The 6000-nt window shown below is 44.6% G+C and overlaps 1 protein-coding gene across 2 annotated transcripts in view; it reads left to right on the top strand.

Annotated features, from left to right (window-relative positions):
- The first annotated feature begins 552 nt into the window (after positions 1 to 552).
- LOC137368880 (succinyl-CoA:3-ketoacid coenzyme A transferase 1, mitochondrial-like) overlaps positions 553 to 6000 on the top strand; it is a 134878-nt gene continuing 129430 nt past the window's right edge. The window contains exon 1 of one of the 2 annotated variants that reach the window (XM_068029112.1): positions 553 to 635. The gene's annotated coding sequence lies outside the window, so the exon portion shown is untranslated. Of the gene's footprint in view, positions 636 to 4615; positions 4693 to 6000 lie in introns of those variants that run through there. The other variant, XM_068029113.1, reaches the window with a different exon arrangement.

Here is a 6000-nt window from a genome sequence, read left to right as displayed (position 1 = left end):
CCGATGGTTGCACTCTGCTGGTTGGAGGTGAGCTCACCCTGTTATCTCAATACTGATTGTTGTCTCTTCCCTGAATGTGCCTTTCCATCTCGTGACTGCTCTCATGTTCAGTGCCTCTGCCAATCTGTACGTGTGAGCAGGAACACTGAGTGGCTCTGTGCTATTTTACAACATGAGGCATCGCAGAAAAGCTCCAACATGTGAACAAAATTCTGCGGGTGCTGGAACTCAAATAAAAACAGAAAATGTTGGAAATATTCCACAGTATCTGTGGAGAGAGAGGCAGAGTTAACATTTCAGGTCTGTCCTTATTGTAGAAGATCCCAATCGTTTTGTTGCAACTAACCCCTCCCTAGCCTGCAGGCATTCAGCCTGTTTACAATGTCACTGCATCACCCTTCAATTAACTAGACTCCGAGCCACCCTTCTCTGTGCCAGTTACAAACTGGGTAAAACTCCCAAAGCCATTGGAAAGTCTGTTTATTTGCACTGTACTGAACACTGACTGGCTCTCTCTCTCTCTCTAAAATCCTTCTTACATTAGGTTTTGGGTTATGTGGCATCCCGGAGAAGCTGATCAATGCTTTGCTGAAGACAGGAGTCAATGGGATCACAGTTGTCAGTAACAATGCAGGGTGAGTGTCTGTCACTGGAGGATTTTGTGATGCACTGAGAGTCACTTTAACCAAATGACCTGGGAAAACCACTGGGGTTAAATGGGGACTGAGCAACTGGAACTGTAACATTCAGTAAAGGACCTGCCTTCAACTTCAGCCCAGACTGAGGGACCTTAACACTCATTATGCAACATGTTTGGCCCAAATGCAGCCCGGGTGCTAATAACTGCTTCTGCACTTTGGCAGGAAATGATACTGAACTGAGAGAGGGAACAAGAAGGCTTGAGTTAGCAGACTGGTATAACTAGGCCTTTCACACATTGGAGCAGAGTAGTGTATCCATGCTAAGCTTTTTTTTTTGTTAGTTTAAACCTAACCTTTTTATTCTTTTTTTCTTCCCCAGGAAGCCTTTTATACCCCAGGCCCGTTTTTATTTTTGGCAAGGGGGCCTTTATTCCCAAGGCCCACTTTATATGCATTTTAAATAAATGACGTTATTAAAAGCAGATAAATAAAACAAAAACTCAAATTAAAATGCCATTCTCGGCGTCGATGATGCACTCCAGTCCCGGCGGTGCCCACTGGTCGCAGAAGGCCTCAAGCGTACCGGCGGACACCGCATGCTCCTTCTCCAGGGACACCTGGGTGCGAACGTAACCTCGGAAGAGGGGCAGGCAATCGGGGAGGACGGACCCCCCTGACAGCTCCTGGACCTGTGAATTGCCACCTTGGCCAGGTCCAGGAGCAGACCGACGAGGAGATCCTCCTCCCGGCCCAAGCCCCTCCGCACCAGGTGCCCAAAGATCAGGAACGTGGGACTGAAGTGCAGCCAGAACTTGAGGAGCAGCCCCTTCAAATACTCAAACAAGGGCTGCAACCTCGCACACTCCATATATACATGGAGCACGGACTCGTCCAGGCCGCAGAAATTACTGGCGGCCTGGGAGTCCGTGAACCTACTTAAAAGTCTATTGCACGGGACTGCTCTGTGCAACACCCTCCACCCCAGGTCCCTGATGTAAATGACGTAGAGAGACCTCGACTGGGGTTTCTCCTTGCCGCCAGATGGCAACATGGACCATCCCAGCATGCCCGGATGGCAGACGAGGGCGAGGAAGTGGAGAGTTCATACGAACATACGAATTAGGAGCAGGAGTAGGTCACTCGGCCCTTTGAGCCTGCTCCGCCATTCACTCATGGCTGAACTGATTACTCCACATTTCTACCTACCCCTGATAACCTTCCACCCCCTTGCTTATCAAGAATCTATCTACCTCTGCCTGAAAAATATTCAAAGACTCTGCTTCTACCAACTTTTGAGGAAGAGAATTCCAAAGACTCACCACCCTCTGAGAGAAAACATTTCTCCTCATTTCTGTCTTAAATGGGTGACCCCTTATTTATAACCAGTGACCTCTAGTTCTAGATTCTCCCACAAGGGGAAACATCCTTTACACATCCACCTTGTCAAGACCCCTCAGGATGTAATATGTTCAATCTAGTCACCTCTTACTCTTCTAAATTCCAGTGGATACAAGCCCAGCCTGTCCAATCCTTCCTCGTAAGACAGCCTGCCCATTCCAGGTATTAGTCTAGTAAACCTTCTCTGTACTGCTTCCAACACATTTACATCCTTCCTTAAATAAGGAGACCAGTACTGTACACAGTACTCCAGATGTGGTCTCACCAATGTCCTTTATAGCTGAAGCATAACCTCCCTACTTTTATATTCAATTCCCCTTGCGATAAACGATAACCTTCTATTAGCTTTCCTAATTACTTGCTGTACCTGCATACAAACCTTTTGCGATTCATGCACTAGGACACCCAGATCCCTCTACATCTCAGAGCTCTGCAATCTCTCACCATTTAGATAATATGCTTTTTTATTCTTCCTGCCAAAATGGACAATTTCACACTTTCCCACATTTCACTCCATTTGCCAGATCTTTGCCCACTCACTTAACCTATCTATATCCCTTTGTAGCCTCTTTATGTCCTCTTCACAAGTTACTTTCCTACCTATCTTTGTGTCATCAGCAAATTTAGCAACCATACCTTTGGTCCTTTCATCCAAGTCATTTATATAAATTGTAAAAAGTTGAGGCCCCAGCACTGATCCCTGTGGCACACCACTCGTTACATCTTGCCAACCAGAAAATGACCCATTTATGCCTACTCTCTGTTTCCTGTTAGCTAGACAATCTTCTATCCATGCCAATATATTACCCCCTACACCATGAGCTTTTATTTTCTTCAATAACCTTTGATGTGGCACCTTATCAAATGCTTTCTGGAAATCTAAGTACAATACATCCACTGGTTCCCCTTTATCCACAGCACATGTAACTCCCTCAAAGAACTCCGATAAATTGGTTAAACATGATTTCCCTTTCACAAAACCATGTTGACTCTGCCTGATTATCTTGAATTTTTCTAAGTGCCCTGCTATAACATCTTTAATAATAACTTCTAACATTTTTCCTAAGACAGATGTTAAGCTAACTGGTCTGTAGTTTCCTGCTTTCTGTCTCCCTCCCTTTTTGAATAAAGGAGTTACATTGGCTATTTTCCAATCTAATGGAACCTTCCCCGAATCTGGAGAATTTTGGAAAATTAAAACTAACATCAACTATCTCACTCGCCACTTCTTTTAACACCCGAGGATGAAGTCCATCAGGACCCGGGGACTTGTCAGCCCTCAATTTGTTCAGTACCACTTCCCTGGTGATTGTAATTTTCTTGAGTTCCTCCCTCCCTTCCATTTCCTGAATTACAGCTAATACTGGGATGTTACTTGTATCCTCAATAGTGAAGACCGATGCAAAATATCTGTTCAATTCATCTTCCATCTCCTTATTATCCATTATTAATTCCCTAGACTCACTTTCTATAGGACCAATGCTCACTTTGTTAACTCTTTTCTTTTTTAAATATCTATAGAAACTCTTACTATCTGTTTTATATTTCTAAATAGCTTTCTCTCATACTCTAATTTTACCTTCCTTATCAATCTTTTAGTCATTCTTTGTTGTTTTTCATATTCTGTCCAATTTTCTAACCTGCCTCCCATCTTTGCTCAATTATATACTTTTTCTTTAAATTTGAGTCTATTTTTAACTTTTTAAGTTAACCACGGATGGTGGGTCCCACCTTTGGAATGTTTCTTTCTCGTTGGAATGTATCTGAAATTGAGATTCAAGATGATAACATTGTCTTTCTGATTGTAATATTGCAGTTTAACCAGCTGTGTTAAACAGTAACAGTGATGTGTCATAGATTAACAGGATTGAAAGGTGAATACCCTTGTCTGATCTGATATGTGGATATTGTATTTTAGAAACTTTTGATTTTATTGGTCCGAGGCAGAGACTTCGATAAACTTTTTGACCTCCACATAAAGAGTTTCTATTTATAAGCAGTGTTAGCACGTGTGCTTTGTCTGTGTCTGCACAGAGGTAGCTTGATCCCGAACAGGATCAGAGTAATCCACAGTTCAAGAGAAATATGTTGTTGAGCTCGTGCTGAGGTGCTGAGGGTTCAGTGGGTGCCTGCTTGTGCAGATAGAGCAACTCTGCCAGAGAACTGGCAATGGTCAGTGATCTGAGTACTCGGATATTGGGATTCTCTATCCAGACTGACAATCGGGTGGGGGGAAGGGACGGAGGGAGGCGAGTTCGCAGTCTCACCAACCCCACCCCCATCCCTCACCCCTCCGGCAAGGAAAATCACATATTTAAGGCCCTGTGGCCATGGACTAGGTGAACTGACTTGTGGGGGGTGGGCGGTGTTGGGAGCTGTGTGGCTGGGGAGACGGGGGCTTTAGCACAGGGTCAATATCTCACCGGAAAAACTTTTTTGTTTAATCAAGTAAAGCTCAGTAACAGACTATGTGCGAGGGGTGTTGCCACGTGGTTGGGAGTGGGTTGGGTTGCTGGAGGTTGGACAAGGGGGTTTGCTGGGCATTTTGAGGGGGCGGGGTTTGGGTTGCTGTGCGAATATATTGCAAGGAAGCCCCCTGTATTAGATACTTTCTGCGTTGGTAAACAGAGAGCAGCCAGGACTGGTGGTGAAGGTAGGGGTTAATACTGCAGTTGTTAGCAGTTCCAGCTCTGTTCACGTCCCAGTGACTGGGTGACTACATCGGGGGTTGCCAGGCATATCAAGTGCAGAGTAGGACACATGATGGTATGTCTTGCTGCCCATTGTGTTAGTGGCCCCATGATCACAGTTTCCTGTATACGTTTAGATAATTCAGCCCCGTTTAGTCGATGTGTACACATTCTGTCTGCAGATTGTGTGTGCGCACAGTCTGTCAGTTCGTTTAGGTAGCTGGAATATTTTTAGAAATGAATTCTCTTTCCTCTCCCAGTTTTCTCTTCTCCTCTGCTGAAGTTCTGTACTGTTACTGGAGTGTGTGCCTGTCACCACCTCCCCACCATGATCTAGACAGCAAAGAGAACATGACACTGATGTGTACCTCAGCTAAACCCATTCTCGTCCTCACTTGACATTCGCACCCCTGCACTTTGTAGCTGGGTCTCGAGATGGTGTTCAGGAGCCTGACTGACTGATTATCCCCGCCTCCCCCCCCCAGGCTGTTCTGGTTAAGAATGAGTTATGAGTTGTTTTGGTGTGGGATGTACTGTTCCCAGCTAAGGATGGGTGGGAAGTGATGGAGGGATCAATACAGACAGTAATTCCTGGATACCTAAACACACACTAGCAACTGTCACATAAAACCCAGCTGTAAGATCTTTACTTGATGAAACATTAACAGTGCAATCGTACACTGCTTTAAAAAAGTGAGCACACCTTCCCTTTCTGTAGTTAATATTTGATTCTGTGTTTACTCAAGCTTAATCTAATCTGACACTGTATTGCAGTACTCAGTTATCACTGCATTGACCCTCAACAATGTGATAAGGGGGTGTTCAAAATCATGACAGCATAGGAGGCCATTCAGCCCATCACGCCTGTGCCAGCTCCATGTAAGACCAATCTAAGTAGAACCACCTCCCGCTCTTTCCCCGCAGACCGGTCATTTTTTTCCCTTTGAGTATTTATCCAATTCCCTTTTGAAAGTTACTACTGAATCTTCTTCCTTCGTCCTTTCAGGCAGCACGTTCCAGATCACAACAACTCACTGTGTAAAAATACTTTTTCCACATGTCACCCCGAGCTCTTGTGGTCATTTTGTTCTGATGAAGGGTCACTGACCTGAAACTCGAACTCTGTTTCTCTCTCCACAGATGCTGCCTGACCTGCTGAGTATTTCCAGAACTTTGTTTTTATTTCAGACTATTCTAATGCTCTCTTATCCAGTCTCTAATTGTTCATCATCCGTAAGCTTTGCTATTGGCGTCCGTACTTTCAACCATCT

This window comes from Heterodontus francisci, chromosome 4 (assembly GCF_036365525.1).
Source record: "Heterodontus francisci isolate sHetFra1 chromosome 4, sHetFra1.hap1, whole genome shotgun sequence".
NCBI lineage: Eukaryota > Metazoa > Chordata > Chondrichthyes > Heterodontiformes > Heterodontidae > Heterodontus > Heterodontus francisci.
Note: the sequence above shows the minus strand (reverse complement) of the source record. Positions and strands in the feature narration are given on the sequence as shown.